Source organism: Candoia aspera, chromosome 7 (assembly GCF_035149785.1).
Source record: "Candoia aspera isolate rCanAsp1 chromosome 7, rCanAsp1.hap2, whole genome shotgun sequence".
Lineage (NCBI taxonomy): Eukaryota > Metazoa > Chordata > Lepidosauria > Squamata > Boidae > Candoia > Candoia aspera.
This window is the reverse complement of record NC_086159.1, coordinates 80230895-80254347: the sequence shown is the minus strand read 5'-3', so window position 1 is coordinate 80254347 and position 23453 is coordinate 80230895. Positions and strand designations below refer to the sequence as shown.

Sequence of the window (23453 nt, the reverse complement as noted above, 5' to 3'; positions counted from 1 at the left end):
GTTGGATTCTACACTTCAGTGAAAGAAGTGTTTTTCAACCATGGCAACCGGCCAGCATGGGGAATTCTGGGAGTTGAAGTCCACACATCTTAAAGCTGCCAAGGTTGAGAAACACTGAGTTAAATGTTAGGTTAATTCAGGTTTCCAAAATCAGACGGCATATGGAATTCATAGCATTGTACTGAGGTTTCCAATCCAACACAACAGTGCAGCTTGACTTCCTGGTTCAATCTGGAACATCAGTTCCATTCAGAGATTCAGTGGAATCAATGCTTCACACACCCTTTTGGTGCATGGTACCTACTGAAGAAAATGCCCTGATGTTCTGTTCTTCCCCAGAGCCTTGTGTGGCGCAGAGCGGCAGGCGGCAGTATTGCAACCGAAACTCTCCCCACGACCCCAGTTCGATCCCGGCGGAAGCCGGATTCTCTCTCGGGCAGCCGGCTCAGGTCGACTCGGCCCTCCATCCTTCCGAGGTCGGGAAAATGAGCACCCGGCTTGCTGGGGAAGGTGACTGGGGAAGGCAATGGCAAACCACCCCACTATAGTCTGCCGAGAAAACGTCGCGAAAGCGGCGTCCCCCCAAAGGGTCAGGCATGACTCGGTGCTGGCACAGGGGACCTTTCACCCTTTTTTTTAACCTGTCCTTCCCCAGCTAATATAGCTTTTTGCAAACAAATGCAAACTTCGTGAGTGAAACAGGGCGATTGCATTATAAAAGACTAAAAGCCTCCATCTCATATTTCTTGAATCCAGGCCCATACAATGAAAGTAAACGGTGGCAAATGGCAAAGAAAACATGGCTTCACACAGCACATAGTTCAACTGTGGCATTCACTTCTAACGGCTCTGGTATGAACTGCCAGTGTGGGTAGGATATTCAATGAACCTATAGAGCAGTGTTTGTCAACCTTGGCGGCTTGCAGATGTGTGGACTTCAACTCCCAGAATTCCCCAGCCAGCCATGCTGGTTGGAGAATTCTGGGAGTTGGAGTCCACACATCTGCAAGTGGCCAGGGTTGACAAACACTGCTATCGAGGGTAAAACCTTCAGTGCTTATGAGGCTTGATGGCTACTCCTGACCTCCACTGTTGGACTCATCATCAGTGGGGGAATATGAGTGGAAGGTATTTTGCACTCAGTTCTGGTTCGGGGCTTCCTTTTGGCCCCTGTGGGGACAAGTGATGAAACAGAAAGGCCTTTGATCTGATCCACACGGATCTTTTCATGTTCACAAGGGAGTTGTATTAGTCACTTCCATTCATTGTTTATTGTGCATAACATCCTACTGCAAAGGAAAAATCCTCTGGGGGTGGAACACTGGGGGAAATCTCTCCTTTGATTTTCCTTGTGCTCCTCCTCCTTCTCCTCTCCTTCTTCCTCTTCCTTTTCCTTTTCCTTCTCCTCTTCTTCCTTTCTTCCTCTTCCTCTTTCTCTTCTTCTTCCTCTTCCTTCTCCTCCTCCTCTTCTTCCTTTCTTCCTCTTCCTCCTCCTCTTTGTCCTCTTCCTCCTCTTCCTCCTCTTCTTCTTCCTCCTCCTCCTCTTCTTCTTCCTCTTCCTTTTCCTTCTCCTCCTCTTCTTCCTTTCTTCCTCTTCCTCTTCTTCTTCCTCTTCCTTCTCCTCTTCTTCCTTTCTTCCTCTTCCTCCTCCTCTTTGTCCTCTTCCTCCTCCTCCTCTTCCTCCTCCTCTTCTTCTTCCTCCTCCTCCTCCTCCTCTTCTTCTTCCTCTTCCTTCTCCTCTTCTTCCTTTCTTCCTCTTCCTCCTCCTCTTTGTCCTCTTCCTCCTCCTCCTCTTCCTCCTCCTCCTCCTCCTCCATCATCTCCTTTGTGAGATGAGATCCATGGAAACAGAACAAACATGAGGAGCAACGGATCTTGCTGGGAAGTTTGGTTCAACAAGCATTTGACCCGGCTTAGAGACGCTTATTGCTCCGCAACATAGAAATACTTCAGTGTCACTTTCTTTTTTGCATATTTCTTCTATAAAAAGCTGCTGCTTCTTAGGCATCAGCTGCAGAGAATCCTTCCAATTAAATTTTAAGGGGAAAAGAAACATTTCTCCTTTTTAGCATGAAGCCATCTATAGATGAAAATATTGTGGCATTTTAACCGGATGAGAATTTTGATTTGTTCAACTTTCTCCTTTCATCTCTCCCTCTTCTCCTCATTTCCCTTTCATCTCCTCCCATACCCCCAGCCAACCTCAATAAAAGGGATTAAAGTGATATCTGAAGAGATTGTTTGAATGAATTACACGCCGGATTGAGACAGATCTCATTTGCAGCAGCATTAAAATAAAACTTCCAGTGATTAAGAAGGGAGCCACGTGTTTCTCTTTCTGGAAATAATGGAATTGATGCTTAGCTCTGCACACTGGCATCTGCTGGGGTGGTGATCAATGGCAATCTCTTCCATCCGGGTATCACACCTGCCATACTGCGGATTTTCTGACAAACATCCCCACCCCCCACCCCATTGTGGACTCTAAGGGTTCTGCAGCTCCACCCCTTATATTCCTGGGTGCAATGTTGCAGTGGAAGTGGGAAAGGGCGGCGCTGGCACCACCACATCTTCACGCCTGTCCCATCGTGTTGGCACCCTTGTGGTTAGAACCGGATGGCCACTTGCCTGCTGCTGTGGTGTGAATCTAGCATCACAACTGGTAGCAAAGTCTCCCTCAAGTTGTGTTTGACCCCTGGTGACTCCCATGTTGCCAAGAAAACATTCACATTGTTTTCTTGGCAACAGGATGGAAGCTCTTTGGGAAGTTTAAAAAATATATATTGAAAATGCCCGTTTGTTCTACAGCCCTGGAGATTCCTGATGCCTTCCAAGCACGAACCAAGTTGGACCCTGCGTAGGGAACTTCCAGCTGCTCCCTTAAGCCTCTCCTGTCTGATGCTGCTGGTGATGCAGGCTGGACCAGACCAGCTTAAGAAAACTGGATTCAGATATGGACGCTCTGGCAGTTGCTTGGCAGGTGTTCAGTTTGGATCACCAACACCAATGGTGTGGGGAAATCTGGGAGTTGATGTCCACACATCTGAAAGTTGCCAAGGTTGAGAAACACTGACCCACACCCTCCTATGGGATGAGTCCACTGCTGCTGCCCTGCCCTCCCAACTTTCTGTGCCAGGAAAGAGATTGCCAATCGTTTCTTTCCTGCTGGACATACAAACCGTTGGAGAAACGTCATGCCATTTACTAAGTTAAAGCATCAAAATGCACATATGTGCAGGGAGAGCAACCTCTTTTAAAATAAAAGTTCCTTTCCTGCATTTTCCAAGGTGTGGCTCCCTCATCTCTGCCACAACTGGCATTACAATGCTGTCCCGGTAGTGCAGTCATCGTAAACTGCCTGGAATACTGAAGATCACCAGCGTAAAACCCAGCAGAAAGTATTTTAAATGCAGGGAAACACGGGCAGACATTGCATTCACAGTGGGCTGGAAGCAAATGGAGGGTGACATCCATTCCTGCCCTCCAGAAGGATGTGCCCTTGGTTTTTTGAAAGCAGCCAAGGTCAGCCTGGCATTGAAACTTCCTGCCAAGATACCTTTTGCTTTGAGGTTGCTTTAAGCAAAGCCCACCTCTGAAGCCATGTTGCCAAGCCGGGTGGCCCCTCTCTTCTAAAGGAGGAAGCAAACCTGGTGTCAAATAAGTCACGATGGCATCGCAATGCATGTCAAAAAGAGATCATGCATTTGCAGCCACCATCCTGACTTTTTGACCTCGTTCCTCCAGGGTGGAGTGCCTCCTCGCGATGAATGGTCAGCCACCTCACCCTCCCTGCACTAAAGATGGAAAAGCCTCTGTTTTGAAGTATTTGCTACGAGAAGGGCTCTTTATTCTAAATCTGATTTAACACTAAAGAATGACAGGAATATGAAGGTGCCCGTCCAGCTTTGGAGAAGAATTCTGTTTTCCTTATTGTATTCAGCATTTCCAACATTGCATCTATACGGATCACGTATACGTAGTTTAGCACCTGCAGATTTAATGCGAATCTATGTCCTTTGGGTTCTCTTTCCTGCTGGCATTCATTTTCTGGATGTCATGGTACGCTAGAGTGAAATCTAAGTGTTCCCCTTTTTCTACTATACGGGTATTGCCGTGGGCCTTATGTGATTGATTGAGGTGATTTGATTTCCATCCTCTTTTTCTCCTCTGGTGAGAACCCAAGAAGGCAACATATTAAAAAAAAAATGCAGAGGGCAGTGAAATCAATGTCACAGAAGCCTCCCCTTCTGTTGAATGCTGAAGGCCCCCACTATACCAGCTTTTCATTCAGTGTCTTTTGCAGCACAAGGCATGTGGCCCAGCCCAGAGTTGTGAATTGCATCTCTAGGGGGAAAAATGTTCCCAAGTGGCTGTCAACCCATTTGCCTTAGAAATGGAAAGTAAAGTACAGAGTACAGAATGAAATTTAGGAATCCAGACTGACCTCAGATGGTTTGAAGGCAGGGAAACCCCAGGTCAAACAAGTCAAGAGGGCGGTTGCTGATGCACAGTTGAAGCCCTGTGTGTAAAGAGGGAGTGGGACTTCGATTGCACACTGGCAGCTGCTGTCTTTGACCTCCTCGTGGGCACCCCTGGTTCAATGTGGAATTCACAAAGCTGTTCTCAGAGGTATTACAGCAGATTAGGAAAGAAAGAGGCAGGCAAAGGTAAAACATGAAGATAGGTGTTGCTGGTTTTGTACAGAGACATGGGCAAAGTAGTCTTAAAACGTTGCTTCATCTCATTCTCCACGCTCCCCAGTTCATGCCAGGACATTCCCACCACCCACTTGCTGCAAAGATCCACACAATTATAGGATAGCAAAGTGATTCAGAAAGCTAATTTTCTCCTGCCAAATTGTGATCATACAGGTTTTTTCCAGCCCAGCTCCAGCAGGCCTAGTTCCAGGTTTGATGTCACACTCCAGACTTCACATAATCTTAAGCACTGATCAACACAGGAGTAGACCACGCATAGTGGTAGGAATGCACATCCAATGGTACCAATGGGAAGATTTGGGTGGGAAGTATGAACCATGCATGGTCTTATAAAAAGGCTCTTAGCTTCTACTGGAAGTAATACAGAATAAATGTGATGCACTTCTAAATCACAACTGTCTCTAAGTCATGAAGACGATGCTATTCTCTAATAAGGACAACTATGAAATTATGCACAACGTTAGACCTTTAGGGTCTCAGCAACCAACCTTGCCTGGACCCAACTAAGCAGAGTGGGACCTGGCCAGAAGTTGGATGGGAGACAACCAGGGCTGCAGGCTAGACTGGGAAGTAAAAAAATAAAATAAAATCCTGTCTTATCATTGCCAAAGAAATAACAGATTTGCCCACATAGACAAGGGTTGAGCTCAGCTTGACCGAGAGACCCTCATTTTGTTCCCAGTGGGTAACTGAGCGGATCTTGGCTGATCTCTGACAGCTAAGGAGGGTCAAATCTGATTAGCACTTTGAAAGGAGACCACCAGGATTGTAGCCTAGACTAGGAAGTTGAAAAAACATCCTGGAAGAAGGCCATGGCACACCACTTCCAAGAAACCCAACACAGACCTATCCAGGAAGGCACCAGGAGTGGGGCTGAACTCAAAGGAGAGTGATTTAAACCTTTGCCAACTCTCAGTTGCTTTTCATAATATGCAACTCCTGGGGGTTGTGTGGGTGTGGGTCTGTGTGCACCCACAGACAGCAACCTTTGTGGTGAGAACAGGGGTATCATGAACAGGGACCACCTCACCAAGATCCCGCAAAGCAAAGCAAAGCAAAGCAAAGCAAAAGCAAAGCAAAAGCAAAGCAAAAGCAAAGCAAAACACCATTCTGCATCTTCATCTTTCTTACCCCGTGTGTGTTGCCAAGAGAGAAAAGGTTATAGAAATGGAGCGGGTTCTGTCTCCTTAAGGGTAGCTGACCCGATCGCTTTGGCAGGCCCGCAAAATGTTCCTGCTTTTCTCTGCTCCAGTTTCCCTGTGCTGAAATGTACCTCAATTCAAGCCCCACTGCAAGCGCCCTTCCCCAGCCTGTGCCCGCTCGTTGCCTTGAGCAGCACATATTTTCCAGAAGTTGCAGTTTTGCTTAAGGCCTGCAGTGATGGGCGCTGCCAACGTCGCTGGGTCGACGGGCATTTTCAGATATTTATCTAGCAGCTGTTTCTTCTTGAAAATGATCTGTGTAGTCTGGCTTTACAGTAAAAGGTTGAGTCTGGGAGTCATTTCCTTGACATTGGAATAGTTGGTTGTTTTTTGGTTTTTGGAAGGCCTTCACCTGCGTTTGGACTTCCTGTCAGACGTAAGAGTCAGCCATTTGCTCCTTAATTCAGTGCAGATGGTGGTTCTTATAAATCTTGATGTCTTTTATATGTCTTGCCTGGATGGAAATATATGTTGGAAGTCTTTTCTCCCAGACACAAGTTCACTCTTGCTCCAGTCAAAAGGCACTGGTTTAGCAGCCTGGCTATCACGGAAGGGCTAGAATTTGGAGGCGCCAACTCCAGGGGTATCTGGAGGGTTTTTTTCCCCAAAAGTAAAGCTGTAACTGCAATTGGAGCCCCACTCCTTTTACATGAGCTTGGCCATCATCTTGACTTTTTTTACACACACATTCCTCTTCCCCCCATGGACACCACTGGGCCAGACAGACGGTTTCCAAAAACCAGTCTGTACAAAAGGCATTTCAATCAAAAATGGGCTCAACGTTGAAGGATAAAGTGAATTCATGAGTGCATTTCTACAGGGATTTCAAGAAACCTTAGACCTGGAGATCTAAGATCAGAACCTGCATTCCTACTCGGTGCAGGAACCCAAAATCAGATATGATTGTCTAGCAAACAGAGCTTCTTGCCTCTCTGGGTCATTGGTTTCCCCACTGGCTGTTTTGTTAGGTAGTCATTTCTAACATTCAGTAGGAATCAGCCTTCCCATCGTAGATCATTATTCATTATTAATCCATTATTCTGTGTTCTGCTCTTGGGAACAAGAGAGAGAAAGATTGACCTTCATTTATGCAATATTTCTCAGGTATTTGAAGATGGCTACCATATTGCCCTCCATCTTCTCAAAGGTTAACCATTCCTAGCCCTTCCATCTTTTTCCACAGGGCTTAGGTTTTAGTTCTGTGATTGTCTTCACTGCCCTTTGCTGAGCCAGTTTGGCTTCTCTGAATCCACCCAGGAGTGTGACACTCAGAAGTGGACGTGGTTGCAATGTTCCATTTTCGTTCTTTGGGCATTGTGAACCAGGCTCGACAGAAACTCAGGATGAAGCAGCAAGACTCATTTTGCATTGGAAGAGCTTACCTGCTTTCAGGGAGGGAAGCAATTCATTATGCAGTAATAAGCGAATTATGTAATAATTATTAATTATAGAGTATTCATGGAAGGGTATGCAAAATAAAAAAAACAGCATATATGGACAAGGAGTAGAATATTAAACACAATATATTTGGGCAAATTAGAAATATATTAAGATGTGTCTTTTGTATCATTTCTAAGAAATGCATTATCCAACTGTTTTGTTGTGTGGAGGTTTCTGAACTCTTGCAAGTCAGATTTCTAGCAGATTAAAAAACAAAGGAGGAATAAGTGCACAGTGGGTTAGGCTGGAAAGCTGAAGAAACTTTCCAGGAAAAAGCAAAGGCATAGATAATTAGCTGTGGCTGAAAAAACTACATTGTGGGGGCTTCAACAGGAGGAGTCAAAAAAGTCAACATGGCTGCTGCAATCATGTGATCAAAGCTCCAAATGTAGAGCGTTGAACATAAGGGTGCAGCTGCCATCTTGACTTTTTTGACTCCTCCCTGTGGACACCCCTGCTACATAGGACTGTTGATGTCTCCAGGAGATGAGCTCAGCATGAAAGAAACCGAACCTTCAATGCTAGAACATCTAAGAAGCTGTTTATTGGGTTAAATGAAGCCAAAGTATGATCCAGGAAGGGAACTGAAGGCCTTGAAGGGTGTTGTGAAGGCTTGGGTGGCAGGAAGGCTGGTGGTCCGGAAGAACCCCAGGGTGGCAAAACCAGCACAAAGGTGCCTCACAAATTGGGGGTGGCATAAGCCTTGGTGGCCCACCGCCTTCTTCTTCATCCAATGAATCGAAGTGGTAAGTGTATCCCGACACACAATCTAGGGTGAATTGTAAACAGTGAGGTGAGAGGGAAATTAAATGCAGGAATATTAGTTTTTACTTATTTCAGCACAGAAAATTCCAAGAATTGTGTTACGCTGTGTGCTACATCCTATGACATCTGATTGGGCTTTTACTACCAGAACACATAATGAACATGAATCAGGAACACATTCTGGCAGAAGCTTCGGGAGGCTAAAACCCATTTTGTCAACTGCAAAAAGTGTTACTCTGCATTACAAAGCCGCTGCGAGAAAGGGAACATCCACACTGTTAGGAAAGCAACTGAAAATAGAACTGCCATCACTGTAAGACAAAGACTTCATTCCACAATCTACATGCCTGGAATACAGTGTAGGGTTCTAGGAAAAAGATACGATTGGGCTGGAAAAAATGCAGGAGAGGGTGCTGGAGGCCCAAATGCCTTCTTCGGAGAGCTGAACTGTCTGCAAGATGCATCACTTTTGTTGAAATGATGCACTGTCACATTAGCTCAGTCCATTTTGCATGTGTGCACAATGTCACAACTGCACATACAAAGCATTGGTGCAATACTGCTTTCCTCAGAAGAATCTTAATAACAACAACAGCCATTTATTAAACATGCATGCTGCCTGATGGTCAGTGATGCTGGGGGCTCACAACAATCAAACAAAGAAATTACAATAAAATCAACCAAACTTAAAAAATAAGGATAAAAGATGGCGACCACAATGGCCCTTTTTTAAAAGACTCTTTCACTTAGAAAAAGGAGGACGGAGAGAAGACTTGGCCAAGGCGGTTCCTGGTCTGCTAGCCTACAGCCGGGTCACCCAATAAAGCTGTCTGGAAAGCGATTTATGATAGAAAAAAGAAAATACTTCTTTAAACGATATGTAATTAACCTAGAGAAAGCCTGGCCATGAGATGTCACGATCACCACTAATGTGGATGGCTTTCAAAGGGGTAAGTTCACAATGTGGCATCCAAGGGGTGTGTGTGCGTGCGCTCGTGTGTATTGTGTCAAAAAAAGCAAGAAGGCAGTTGTGGCAGCTGGAGTGAAGCTCCTCCCCTTTTTTGTCTGCTGCGGGTGTCCAGGGGCATCTTCAAAGGGCATCAAAATCTGCAAGACGGTGGACACCCCCCCTGCCCTCGTGCAGATTTCCACCCTCCTCGCAGACGGCCCTGTCAGGGGTATCGGGAGGGGGGCGGTCCAAACGTTCAAGATGGAGGCCCAGACTGAGGCCTTGTCCCCTTTTTATGTGTGTTCCGTGCATTGTTCTGATTTAAAAATCCGCTGCTCTTCACAGGTTGGGTCTCTTCTGGCCCTGCTGCCCTGCCCTGTGGTGCCAGCCAGCATGGAAAGCGCCCCCCCCGATGGGGAGGGGGGGTCTGACTTCAGGCTTCTGCCCCCCCCAGTCCACATCTGGGCAGCTCCCGAGTTCCAAGAGGGTGGAAAAGAAGGCTGCCAGGACGGAAATAGCCCCAGAGATTCTGCCCCCAGGTCGGTCCACAGAGCCAGTGAAGAGAAGCTGGGGGGGTGGGGGCATGCCCTCCCTTGCTGGGGGGGGTGGGGAGATCCTGCAGTTGTGGATCCCTGACCTGGGCAGGGGTTGGATCAGGTGCCCTTCAAGGTCCCTGCCGTCCCACGGCTGTGGAATGCAGGGGAACTGGGAACTAGGCCTTGGCATACAGTGGAAGTCTTGGGTGGAACTGGATCAGCACCAGCGTCGCCCTCCCTCCCCTCCCACAAGTGACGGACGGAGATTGTTCTCCCGTCCCAAAGGAATCCAGCGCTGGTTTGGGGAAGGCCAGAGAGGGCAGCCAAGCGGGGCCCGGAGAGGCGACTGCCAGCGCCGGAAAGCAACTCCAACTCAGCCCGCCTGGAGTTCGCTGAGTCTGAGACGGGAGAGGGAAGGACGTGGCCGGCTCCGTCATTCTGCCCGACAATACAGGGGCGTTCATGGAACCCCTGCGGCGTCTGCTTCTGGGCCTGGCCTACCCCGAAGGGCTGGCGCCTGTCCCTTGTAAGGAGGCTGAGAGAAGCTGGCACCGGAGGAACGTGGCGGGCTTTAAAGGAACTCCAGAAAGAACGAACCAATGCGGGGGGCAAATGCCGGGAGAGACCGGCTGTGACCAAAAGGGGCCCATGCCTGGCCTCCCAAACACACCTCTGATCCCACCCACTGCTGGCCACCCAACTCTAAGATAAAAGGCTTCAGAGCATGCTGTAGATTTGCTCAGCTGTTGTTGGACTATGTCAGTATAAAGAGAAAAATATTATTCTTAGCACAGCTAATGTTGACTCAAGGCTGATTCTCTAAAAGGCTGAGGAGGGGATAACTGACAACAAACACAGGTGCTTTCCAGGCATGATCGTGGTTAAATGCAAGTAGATACGGAACCTATGGCAGCTCCAAACATCGCTGCGGTATTTTACCACTTCCAAAACATTATTTGCATCTCTGTAAACCAGGGTTGTAAACAAGGGCTGGCATTCATTGCCATCTGCCCTATAGCTTTTTGACTTAAAAATGGAACAGCAGACTGTCCTTGTGTGTGTGTGTGTGTGTGTGTGTGTGTGTGTGTGTGTGTACGCATGCATGCAGAATAAAGCTATTCTCCTATTTACACCCACCCCATCCTATGGCTCAGAGTAGCTTTCTGCAATTTCCTTCCATTTCATTTTAGATTAACCTCTCCCTAAGCCAAGGGTGCTGTTTGGCAGTGCTGATACCAGCAAACGGCTGCTTGCGTCATTCTTTTCCTAGGAGATGCTATTCAAAGGAAGTGTCTTTGACATATTTTCAGAACAAATTGTAGTTGTGCTTGCGAGGTTTGCCTATAACACTAATTGAGGCCTGCCTGAATGTACAGTTAACACAGAGCAAAAATACAGTCTCTTCCTTTACCATAGTAACCTTACCTCAATCAGCAATTGGATTTTTTCAGGCAAGTCGATGCACGCTGTTGCTGGTGTAATGTGTTTCCCCCCCTTAAAACTGTTCTTTTTCTAACTTCTAAAGGGAAGCCTTGAGTTCTCTCGGAAGCTTTTACTGAGTTCGCTGCAAAGCTCAGGAACAAAAGAAAAGCTTTTCAGGACTCCGATTTCCCATCTTGCCTTTTTCAAACAAAATGCAGAGCATCCTGGATATATTCTCTATTTCTGCTGATTCATGGTGAGGCTCAATAGGCTGGAGCTAAAGCCCCAATTAACTAATTGGGCATTCCTCATCCTCTGCAACATTGCAGGATTCAGTGGTAAATAACGGAGGCATCCATCACAATCAAAAGCATTGTCAAAATCACAATTTATATTAGGACAAAAGTTAAATGAGAACACTTAAAAGCATTCTGCAGACACTTTTGTGATTGCTGCTTGGTCCCCACTCCTCCATGTTGCATTACTTTCTGTTTGGAAAGAGCTCAGCACTTTATTAATTTCTTTGTTTAGAAAATGTATAGGGCGACCCTACCTTAAACAAATAATACTGGCAGCTTACAAACAACACACACAAGAAACTATAATATAAAACCGATGTAAAACAAGACCAAAAATGCAATTAAAAGATACCCAGAGCACAGTAACAAAGGGCCTTTGTGAATCAGCTTACAACACAAAACACACACCAGGCTCTGCTCACAATGCCTGGGGGGAAAGCTAGGTCTTCATAGCCTTCCAGAAGGCCAAGAGGATTGGGACCATCTGGATCTCAAGGGGAAGGCTGTTCAGGGCAGGTGCTGTGACAGAGAAGACATATCTTCTGGGTCCTACTAGGTGACACTGTTTTACAGAAGGGACCTGTAAAGGGACATGAAGCTGCATTCTGGACTGGCTGAAGCTTCTGCATGCTTTTCAAGGGTAGCCCCGTGTAGCGACTGTTGCAGTAATCCAATCAGGAAGTGACTGAGGTGTGAGTGACTGTGAGCAGGGCCCCCTTAGCCATGGCTGCCATCAGCTGCCCAAGAAGGAGTTGTGACTCCAGAAGGACCCCCAGATGCACACCAGCTCTGTCTGGGGAAATGTTACTCCATCTAGAGATCAAAGATGGAAAATGCCCAGATTTGGGGGGGGGGGGGGAATCCACAGCCGTTTGGGCTTGCCAGGGCAAGCTGCAGCCTGTTCTTTCCCATCAGTGGCACCATTTAGAGGTCTCAAGGTTGAGATGTACAACTGAGGATCAGCAGCGCACTGAAGGTACTTAACCGGGCACCAGCAAAGTTTCACGTAGCTGTTAAACAGGAGTGGAGAGCGACTTGAGACCTGAGGCACCCCACACACCAAGGGTCTAGGGTTAAATCTCTCCCTCCCACCACCACCTGGAACCATCCTCAGAGGAAAGAGGAAAAACACTGCAAAACCGTGCCCCCTGCTCCCAGCTCCTGAAGCCAGTCTAGAAGGATACCATGACTGATGTTGCTGAACACCGCCAAGGGACCCAGGAGGGCCAGGACGGATGCTCCTGAGCCCTCCAGAGATCATCCACGAGTCCAATGCATGCCGTCTTCGTACCATAACCAGGCCTGAAACATCCAACTCAAACCCTCGGACTCACTTCTTGAAAAGTGCACGCACTTTTCACACACTTGAAAAAAAGGTAATCCTTTACTTGATCAAAAACCCACGGAGAAGCAGCAAGCATGAATTTGCTTCCTTGTGACTGAGAACGCCAATCTCCCAGGGCTTTACGCAGGAGCCTCAAGACACAGGGCAGGCTCCCGACTCAGACCGTAATTAGAAACACCCCTGGATGTCTTCTCCACCTGCCTGCACGTTTCTCCCACTCTTCTCCGTTCTCCCACAGGGGATCTCTGGCTTTCAGAAGACGTGGGTTTTCTGCACGCTTCATTATATTAAACTATCAGCTTATGTGCCTAATTAATTCTACAGTTACGCTCTTTCCTTTACATGGACACCCAGCCCTGGAAAGTAGCCTATTGTATTTACTGGATGTACGCAAGATCGCAAACAGCGTTTCGTGTTGGACTGGTAAGAGCCGGCTGGGAGGCGTGAACGTCATCACTTTCCAAGCCGTGCTGTAGCCTGAAAGGGACACTGAGACCGGCCACCCCATTTCTAAATCACCAATTTGTGTGTGTGTGTATGTATGTGTGTGTGTCTGTGTGTATGTGTGTGTGTATGTATGTGTGTGTATGTATGTATGTATGTATATATATTTAAGTACATGTACCCCACGAGAGGCTTTCTACAGTGAGGAGAAGCTGGATCTCTTGGTGTTTAACGTTATTTTTGGGATTACTTTTTTTAAAAAATTAATTCTTTTAAGTTTTGGATTTCGTTTTCCTTCCAAAGGAAATTCCAAAGATTGAGAGTAAACAATTGTCTTCCTGTTACTATTTTTGTATTAAATTTGAAGATACTAGCATTTTCCTACATGTTGAATCGGCTGATCTGAACCTTCAGCTTTCTGTCTTCACTTTCCCTTGAGAACTGTCTGCTATCTCACTCTCACTTTCTGTAAACACACTTGGGAGCTCCCCCATATCTTCGACCTTCGCTGGTTAAGCTCCTGGGGGCGCCATGATCTACTACTTTCTGACTTTCACCAGGATTTTAAACAGGATTTCTTCTGACTTCTATCAAGCTTTTATGCAAGATACCCAGGAGATTGTGGAAACTATGAGATCTAAACTGTGCCATCGGGTTGGGGATGTGGTGGATGGAACTGAGGAATTTAAGAGCGATCGGAAGGTATTTTTCAAGACTGAGATTGGGATTTTTATGGAGACGCTGGATGAAGATTGGATAATGGAGTTGGAGAAATCTAAGGGAGAGAGTGATCTGCAAGCCAGAAGTGAAATCCATCTCCTGGTGGAATGCCGAGAAAAGGACCTGGAATCTTTGAGGGGGGCAGCTGGGCTGCCTGGTTCTCTCAAGAGGAAAGCTCTGCACACGTTGTGGGGATATGTAACTGCTTCGGTTTATTCTGAAGTGGGGTAAAGGTTGAAGAATGTTCATCTGGCTTGCTTTAAGGATTTGATTGATGCTCTTTGCCTTTAAAGATTTGGATTTACTGTTTTGAATTGGCTTTGTTTTTTGGGTGTATTAAGATTGGGATTATTAAAACTGTTGTATCAGGGTTAAAGAATGTTTACTGGTTTGCTTTAAAGATTTGATTGATGCTCTTTGCCTTTGTTTTTGTTGTTTATTCGTTTAGTTGCTTCCGACTCTTCGTGACTTCATGGACCAGCCCACGCCAGAGTTTTGCCTTTAAAGATTTGAGTTTACTGTTTTGAATTCTCTTTGTTTTTTGGGTTTATTAAGATTGGGATTATTAAAATTGTTGTATTGTCAAGTATAATAGCAGACAACTTATGTGCTTTTTAATTTACTTCCTATTATAGTAGACAGAAATGTATAGAATAATTAAATATGTTTTATCTTTTGGAGGGGAGAAAGATGTTTAGGAGGTTTATATGGAAGGGGGAGGAGTAACTGTACTTAGTGATTTTTATTTATTATGTGTTAAAGTGGAACAAAGGGACACGGTGGTGCTGCGGGTTAAACCGCTGAGCTGCTGAGCTTGCCGATCGGAAGGTTGGCGGTTCGAATCCGTGTGACTGGGTGAGCTCCCGTTGCTAGTCCCAGCTCCTGCCCACCTAGCAGTCAAAAACATGCAAATCTGAGTAGATTAATAGGTACCACTTCAGCTGGCAGGTAACGGCGTTCTGTTTAGTCATGCCGGCCACATGACCACGGAAGTGTCTACGGACAAACGCCGGCTCTTTGGCTTTGAAACGGAGATGAGCACCGCCCCCTAGAGTCGGACACGATTGGACTTAATGTCAAGGGAAACCTTTATCTTTACTGAAGTGGAACAACTTACAGAAATAATGTGATGTTTTAGTTTAATATTGAGTAAGAGATTATGGAAATTTTTGTATATCCTTGCTGTTAAAAGTCGGAAGCCACATCTTTCTGTAAATTTGAAAAATCTTTCGCTTGTGTTTCCGCACTTTTTAAGTTTTTTTCCCCTTTCTTTGTAGTTTTTTTGGGGGGGTTGTAGTTTTTATTCTTCTCTTGAAACCTAATAAAATTTACTATTAAAAAAAAAACATCATTGCTTCTTAAAGGGTTGTGACTTCTCCAAAGCATGTCCAGTTAAGAGTTCCCTGGAGCTAAGATATACCGCTGATCCCAAGGGTCATTGTGAAAATAACAGGAGGGTTCAATTTAGAAAGCAGAGGAGAAAGAGAATAATTATTTCTCATGAACATTTAAATGACTTTTATATTTAGAAAGTTTCTATTAAACCCAAGGGAAGACTTTACATCACAGAATTTGAATTGGCAGGCAGCTTCAGCAGGCCTCTCATTTCCTGGCCAAATGTAACTGTAATTAATTTTTACACACCCAAATATAACATGTAACATGTACACAAAGAATGGCATTATGTAAATGTACATACTTTTATATGTCTGCAAAGCAAAGCAGCTGGATGGAGCCCCTTTAGAACTACTGGGAAGCAGCCGGGGGCAGCCCAAAGGCCCTTGACAAGAAACGCTTTGCTAGAAAAGGCAAACTGGGACTCCGCGGGCTCTCTCCCAGCCCGCCATCCTCACCAAGCGCTCCCCTCCCGCGGGTCTCTCGCTTTCCGCCGAGCTGGCACAGAACTGTGGCTAGCCAAACTTGGAAGGGCCGCCGGGCACGCCGGTCTCGAGCGTGCCGGGGCTCGCTCGCCTCTTGAAGGTCGCGGGGAGGCTGCAGCCCCTGCGCGGAGTCCCTTCAACTCGCGGGGCCCCTTCGGAGCGGACAGGGGACCCCGCCCGGCGCGCTGGTCAGTCCCGATCGGCCGCGGGAGCGCCGGGGCGGCTTCGCTGGGCGGAGGCGCGTCCGTCCCCGCGCCGGGAGGCAGCGGCGAGAGCCCGGCGGGGCTGCTCCCGAGGAAACGCCTCTGGCCCCGGCGCTGGCGGCGTTCTTCCGCGGGCTGACCGCCAACCAACTCGGAGTTCAGCCCTGCCGTCGTCCGCGGTCGGGGAGGCGGCTTCGGAAAGTAAGTCCCGCTGGGGCCGCGGGCGGCTCTCCTCGCATGCGGCGGCGGGGAGAGCGGGCCGCCCCCTCCCACCAGACGCCGGGACGAGCCCCCTCCCCCCGGGGCTTCCCCGCCGCCCGAGCGGCGGCGGCGACTGCCCGCTTCCTCCGCTGCCGCGCCGCGCCCCTCCTCCCGCCCCGCCCTCTCCCCACCCCTCCGGCTGGCTCGGGCGCGGGGGGGCGGGGGCGTCGCTTTGCCCGCGCGGGGAGGGCCCCCGATCCGCCCTCGGCAGGAGCCGGCTGAAAAGCGGCCGGGCGGTGGGAGGGCCAGTCGCGCGCCTCGCTCGCTCGCTCGCCGGCGGTGATGCGCTGCTCGCTGGCCCCGGCGCTGCCCGCGGGGGGACCGGATCGCCGCTCAGGTGGGTGACCCCCGCCGTCCCCCTCCCCTCCCCTCCGCCGCCCCCGCCTGGCCGCCCCCGCGGCCCCCTTCCTCCCTCGCCGGGCGGGGCCTCTGGCGTGCGCCGAGTTGGGAAGGACCCCCCCCCCTCGCGGGCTGCCGCTTCCCGGAGAGGTTGCGGGAAGAGCCGGGCGCGGGCGCCCTTTCGCGGGAGGCGGGCGAGGGCTGCAGCCACCGAGCGCCGGGAAACTCGCCCGCGCCGTCCGCCGCCCCTGCCCGGCCCAGCCTACCTCGCAGGGGTGTTGTGGGAGCAGACTGGAGACGCCTGAGGGGGGCTGATGCGCTCCAGGAACCATTTCGTTATAAAAACACGCGCGCCTGCGTTGGTGAACGGAGCAGTAGTCGTTCTCTCCGGTCTTCCCCGCCCGGGAGCGAAGAGGCACCGGCGGCGCGCGAAGAAATCCGCGCTTCCCCGCAGAGGCCGGAGAGCGGCGCTCCGCTGGCGGCTCGGGCAGCGCCCCGGCCCCGCCTCGCGCGAGGGGGCCCCGCGGGGGAGTGGCTCGCGCTGCCCGGAGGCGCCGAGGGGCTCCCGGGACGGGCGGCGCGGGGAGGGGCGGCGGCGCCGGGCGGGGGTCCCCAGGCCTTCTGCCCCGCTCCGCCCCGAGTCAGGGCGCGCGCGCTCCGCGGCCCCAGGTGGAAGCGACGCCGGGGCCAGGTAGGGCAGGGGGCGACCTCCACCAGCCGCTGCTCCGGCCCGACCGCCCCGGGCGCGGAAAGCGGGTCCGCGCCTCGCAGACGGGGCGGAAAGTTTAGCGGAGCCTCCCCGCCCCGCTCTCCCGCTGCCTGCGGGGATAGTTGGGGCTGGGATGCCGCTAGAGGCCGGCTCGGCCGCCGGAAGGTCAGCCGGGCGACTGGGGCGCGGGGGGGAAGAGGGCGCTGCCCGCCCCGTTCACTGGGCGGAGACCCCCCAACGCGCGGCGGAGGGATCCCGCGTCCGCCCGTCCGCCCGCCTGCTTTGTCCGGGCGACTTACAAAAATCTGGCGGACTCCGGGAGTTCGCCAAAGCTGGCGCGCTTCAGCCTGAAAAGGTGAGACCAGACGGCTGGCGGTTGTTGGCTGCGGTCGCTGGTACAGCTGTCCTCCTATAACAGGTACCTTGTGAAGTCTGGCTGACTGAATTCATTCTTGGCAACTGGAAAAGATCTGGGGCAAGGAAATTGTAACCAGCACCCTCTGTGCGTGTGTGTCTGTGTGTTAATATGGCGTGGACAGGGAGGTTTTGGCAGCAGGCTTTCCCTGGAGGTTGACAAGTTTGCACGCTGCTGCTTGCACCCACATCTGGGGTGGGTGAAGTTGTAAGGCATAAGGAAGCCTTGCCTTGGATGATGGGGGGCGGGGCAACTCTGGCAGGCTGATGCTCAGAGTGTCTCCTAGACCTGGAGCACGCCTGGCGTCCCCGAATTTGCAGGGGTTGGAGTAAAAGGGAGTGGCTGTGAAGGGGACAAGTAGTGAATGGCAGGGGAGGTCAAAAGAGTAAAGACGGCACCCACAATCAAACCCTTCTGCGTTGTGTGTGTTGTGCAGCATGGAAAATGGGTGGGGCTTCGATTGCGCGATTATGACCACCATCTTGACCTTTTTGACTTCTCCTGTGGGCACCCTGGAAGAGTTACCCAGAATCTAACTCTGGTCAGGTCATTCAGTTGCATCAAACATTGGTAAACTTTTAATGGATTTAAAAAAAAAAATTTTTTAAATGCATTATGGGCTTGAGAAGGGATAAGACATGAAAAATTATGGTGCACCAAAAGCACCATAGTCTTAGGCACACATTCCCCCCGAGCTAGTGCTCTCTAGAGGAACTACAGTGCCCGTAAATTCTTAACTAGCGTGGCCTTTGCCTGGTCTGCAAATGCTGGGAGTCAGATTGGAAGTTGCGGGGTTAGAAAGGACAAATTTTACTCCCACTCCCTTTGGCCTTTCTGTACATGGTGCATGGCAGCCTGTGACTGGGGTTTCAGGATGTAATTGCCAACTGTGGTTTACTCTGCTCAGTTGGATGGGTTTGAGTGAAACAGGGATTCACCAACAGGCTGGCCAGCCAGTTAGGCTAAAAGAGTCCTCGGACAGCTCCGTGCTCAGCAAACCAGCCAATGGAATCGCTCTGTCCTTTTGTGCTTCGTTCCCATCACTGAAGCACCTTTCCAGCGGACTAGAAGCATTGCCTGCCCTACAAGTAAAGATAAAGGGGCTGGTTAATTCAGGGAAGGGGGCATGCAATGCATGTAGCCCCCATCTTGCCTTTTTTGACCCCACCCCTGGCTGATGTGCTGGGAACACATTTGGTAGCCCCTGAACAGGGCTCGACTGCTAGCGGGAAAAGACCAGGGTGTTCTTTATTGACTTCTGGGGTTGACATTCATAAAACAGGCATCAGGAATGGGGACCTCCAGCAGCTGGCCCTGAGCCAGCCCACTGGGCCCCAAAGGAGAGCTTTCTCCTTCTCCTGAGACCTGGTTCCACTCCCTCCCCACCCGCTCCTGTGCACAGGAAACAGCTTTCTTACCTGAAACGTCTTCCAGCAAAATGAATAACACACTTAAGCAACTTAGAAGAGGCATGCAGAGCCTGGTTTCTTGATTCTTTTTTTCCACCCCCTTTAGCTGGAGTGGCCCTAGGAGGCCCTGTATTTTCTTCTGTGTAATCAAGTACTGAAATGGGTTTTGCAGGGGGGTGGGTGGCTCTGCATTACGGTATCCTTGCGTTGCATTTTTCTGACATTTTTTTCTTTGCAGTCCCTGGCCAGATCTAGTCAGCGTTTGGTCTTGATTTTTCATTTGCAAAGGTCTTCCCTGTACCAAATTTGGTCCCATCCTGTTTGGGTTTTGGAGAGTTACTCCATTGACTGATGGAGAGATAGCCCTGAGCTCCTTAATACAATTTTATCTCAAGGATGGGCAACCTGCAGCTTTCTTTGGTCCCTCTTGTGTGTCCCCAGAGCATCCGTGGAGTCAACAAGGATAAACTTTCCCAGCAGAAGGAGAAAAAAGACTTGCCTTTACCCAGGCTGGGGGTTCACTAGCCACGCATCCTTGGAGACTGAAAAATACAATTAAAAAAAAAAGCAACAGTTCAGCCCTTGGCTGTGGGAATTTGTTTTTCATAAAAACCATGTTTCTTTTAGTTTGGAGATGCAAGAAAGGTGATGGCTGTGGAAAGAGAAAGTAATGCGGGGGCAGCAAATGTCCAATGATTTCTGGGCTCAGAATACAAATGGTGCCACATCTTATTAGTATTTTCCAGCAGAAAAAATCCCAGGGTTCATAGATGTAAAAAAAGTCAAGATGGTGGCCATGACTGTGTGATTGAAGCTCTGCCCATTTTTTGTCTGTGTTAGGTAGAGCTTTGATCATTCCATTGTGGCCGCCATCTTGACTTTTTTGACTGGGAAGCTGAAAAAAGATCCAGTAGAAGGGTTTTTTCAAGGCAAACAACCTCTAACTATTGCCAAGAACATATGGAGTTGAACTCAATTTGATACAAAAATAGAGAGAATTCCTTTAAGTCTGTCCCCAATGAAATTGTCCATTCTATGCATCGGGGGGTGGGGGGGGGGGTTGCCCTGAAACATTTATTATTTTAGGGGGTTACAGTACTGCAGAGTTTCAGAGAACACATGAATTCTCCACCCCACCCTTTGGCAGAGAGCATCTCTTGGGTGGAATGAATGTTGCGGGGGGGGGGGGGCTGGATTATAGGGACGGCTCTGCAGATGCTGTTTTCCCCTTCTGAAAGCAACCGGAGTCCATCCATCTCCCCCACACCCTGAGAAGCCGGAAGGCCGGCCGACCCGGACCACCCAGGCTGCTTCCAGAATGCATGCATAGGACAGGAATTCCTTTACGTGTGCTTCCAGATAAATGGAAAGAGGATTGAGCTTCCCACGAGCTCCGTGGCTGAGCAGAAGAGTTTGAACTAGGTACCCCCAGTCCAGCGCGAGTGTTTGCTCCCCTCAGTAGGGGTTCTGAGAGCCATTGTGAGGAGCCCCAAAATTTGGGCAGGAGAAGGGGAATGGGGATCGCTTCCACGCCCACCCTGTGTTCCCTCCCAGAGGGAAGATAACCAGTCCCTCTCTTCATTGTGGGGTATGGTGAGTTTAGCCCAGTGTTTCCTTGGCAACTTTAAGATAGGTGGACTTCCATCTCCCAGAATTCCTCAGCCAGCTATGCTGAAGGGCTGGTAGCTACTGGCCCAATGATGGTTACCAATAAGCTTCTCGGTACAATTTAAAGTGCTGGTTTTAACCTTTAAATCAGTGTTTCTCAACCTCAGTGACTTTAAGATGTGTGGACTTCAACTCCCAGAATTCCCCAGCCAGCATTGCTGGCTGGGGAATTCTGGGAGTTGAAGTCCACACATCTTAAAGTTGCCTTGGTTTAGCCAAACGCTTAGAATGGCAGATTTGGCCACCTGTCAAGCTGCCTGACGACCAGGGCCCTGGGCTCTCCCCCTGATCCTCTGTTGCCTCTCGGTTGGGCTCTTTCTGGACCCAGGCATAGCCCTCTTCTGAAAGGCTGCTAAACCCAGGCTCAGGTACAGCCTGGCTGGGGCACAGAGGCAGCTGTAGAGGGACGTCCGAGGGAGCCCTCCAGCATGTTCCCCACGAGGGACAGGTGCCCAAGGAGTCCAGCCCCAGCCCCACGTTCAGTAGCAGCCAGAAGTAGCCACAGACGGCCCAGGAGAACTTGCCCACTGAAGCAGACCTTTGGTGTCATGCATGAGTAAGCCTCTGAGAACTTAATCTGCTGCAGGTACGCTGTCCTTTAAGTCCTTCAAACAAAGGACTACATGCCTCCCTGCTTTTGGGAATTGAGTGGCATGGAAGCAAGCTGTTGGCTCCCCTTTCTCCAGGGCAGGTCCTGCTGAAAGCTAGAGGCATTGCAGCTGCTGGTGCAGAAGGAAACCCCTGCACGAGTAACCTGTCAGCGACTCCTGATGCACAGCCATCTTTCCTCCCAGCTGCAGAGGCAGCTGTGCAATCACAGGAACAGAGGCAGCTGCCAACCGAGTTGCCAACAGATGTTACGTCAAGACCCCTCCCCTCCGAAGGGCCTTTTCCCTTTGGATTTGCAACCTAGCAGTCTTCAAGGGAAGGAGAACATTGGAAGGTTTCATTAGAGGCCTCACGCATGCAGGCCTGCAACTAGGGTCTGTGTCACCTGGGGCAAATATGGATTCCGCATCCACTTTGGTGCCCCTGCACTCATTTTGGTGCCCCCCCCAGCACAGCGCCCCCCGGGACACATGCCCCGCTTGCCCCCCCTCCCAGTTGGAGCCCTGCCCACACGTGGTCTGTTCTTCCAACGAAGATGTTGGGCAATACTGAGCCCCTTCCCTGGGTGGGAAGTGGAAAACAAGGGCAGGAAATTGGTGACAATTCTCCTCCTCCTCCTGAGCACTTTTTAAAGAGCCCTTGCTCCAAGCTAAGAAGTTTTGGATATTTCTCCCAGGCAGACTTGAAGGAGAGAAAGCAAGCCAATGTTATGATGTCTGCTATTTTCTGCCTTTCGGGTGGCAAGGTTAGCAAAATTATGTGCTCCCTCAAAACCTCTGCCTGCCTGCTCTGCATACATTTGACTTATGAGTCAATGTTTGCCATTCTTAATCATTGGTGTCTTGGAGAGCTCATTAGTGGAGACGTGTTTCCATGACAATGTGACCCCTAAAATTGTTCTGGTTATCATCCTGCCTGTGCCTGATATTTATAGTCACACAGATGAATGGGGTACCATGATTATCTAGCTGAAGAGGACTTACTTCCTCCCCTGCACTGATTTCTTCCAGGTATCTCATTTGTCTTCTGTCTGACATGGAAAAGAGAGACCATCTGCCACTGTCTGTTCCCTATATCGATGTTTCTCATGCTGGCTGGGGAATTCTGGCAATTGAAGTCGTCCACACATCTTAGACTTGCCAAGGTTGAGAAACACTGCTCTATATTTTTATTTTTGGTGGATTGATACGCTAGGCAGGGAGAGTTCTTGCAGAAACTGGAGAGACTTTAAACTTCGTGGTTGGCATTTGTCATTTAAATTTAGTCTGTACATTTACTCCGGATATCTTAAGGCATATACTTTCAGGAATAGCTGATTGCTTAAATTGTATAAAATGTGTCTACATTTCTAAGAAGTCTTCGTGTAGCCAGATGTTAAACTAAATAAGGAGGGGGGGGAAAGTATTTTTAGGAACTAGTTACCTGTCTAATCTTTGACATGCACGCAACCATATTTCAACTTCCATAATTTCTTTTTCAGGATGGGAATAATGGGGTTGAAGTTGAACACATCTGGAGGACAGATGTTGGGGAAAGTTAATTTATGTGACGTATTTAATTGGGTCTTTCATAAAGATATTGCTCTACCATTACATCTGGTTTATGTTCTACCTTACAAACCAGGCATGGAACTAGAAGCAAAGTGTTACTCTGGGCTGACATACCGCCCCTTGTTCCTCTCCCATTGCTCTGCATTTTGTAAAGAGGAAATTTAATTTTGAATCTGCTTCTGGCAAGTTTTTAAACTGTTGAATGACCATGCAGAAAGAGCGACTTAAAATGGAAGTTCAGATTTCCTGTGCATTTTGAATCAGTTCTGAAGAATAACTGCAGATTGCATTCACTGTCTCGTTTTTTAATTTTTCTGCTTCCCTGCTCCATCGTAGGTTCTCTGTGGAGCAGGAATAGTGGAACAAATTGCAGTGAGGAGGGCAGACTGGCTCTGACATCCAAGTGCAGCTGCTGAGCAGTAACAAAATAATGGAGTTTTAGGATGAAGGCAGAGTAGCCAGACTGGGCAGACATGTGGATTTGAAGGTGAAAATGTAAGTTGGGTGTACCTAGCATCTGGTGGAAACCCCTTGAAGTAGCTGTGTCTTTTTCTGGGCTCCTGTGCCTGC

At 49.2% G+C, this 23453-nt stretch overlaps 1 protein-coding gene across 1 annotated transcript in view; it reads left to right on the top strand.

Moving 5' to 3' along the window:
• Nucleotides 1–16430: 16430 nt before the first annotated feature.
• SHISAL1 (shisa like 1) overlaps nt 16431–23453 on the top strand; it is a 91486-nt gene continuing 84463 nt past the window's right edge. The window contains exon 1 of the mRNA XM_063308287.1: nt 16431–16521. The gene's annotated coding sequence lies outside the window, so the exon portion shown is untranslated. The remainder of the gene's footprint in view (nt 16522–23453) is intronic.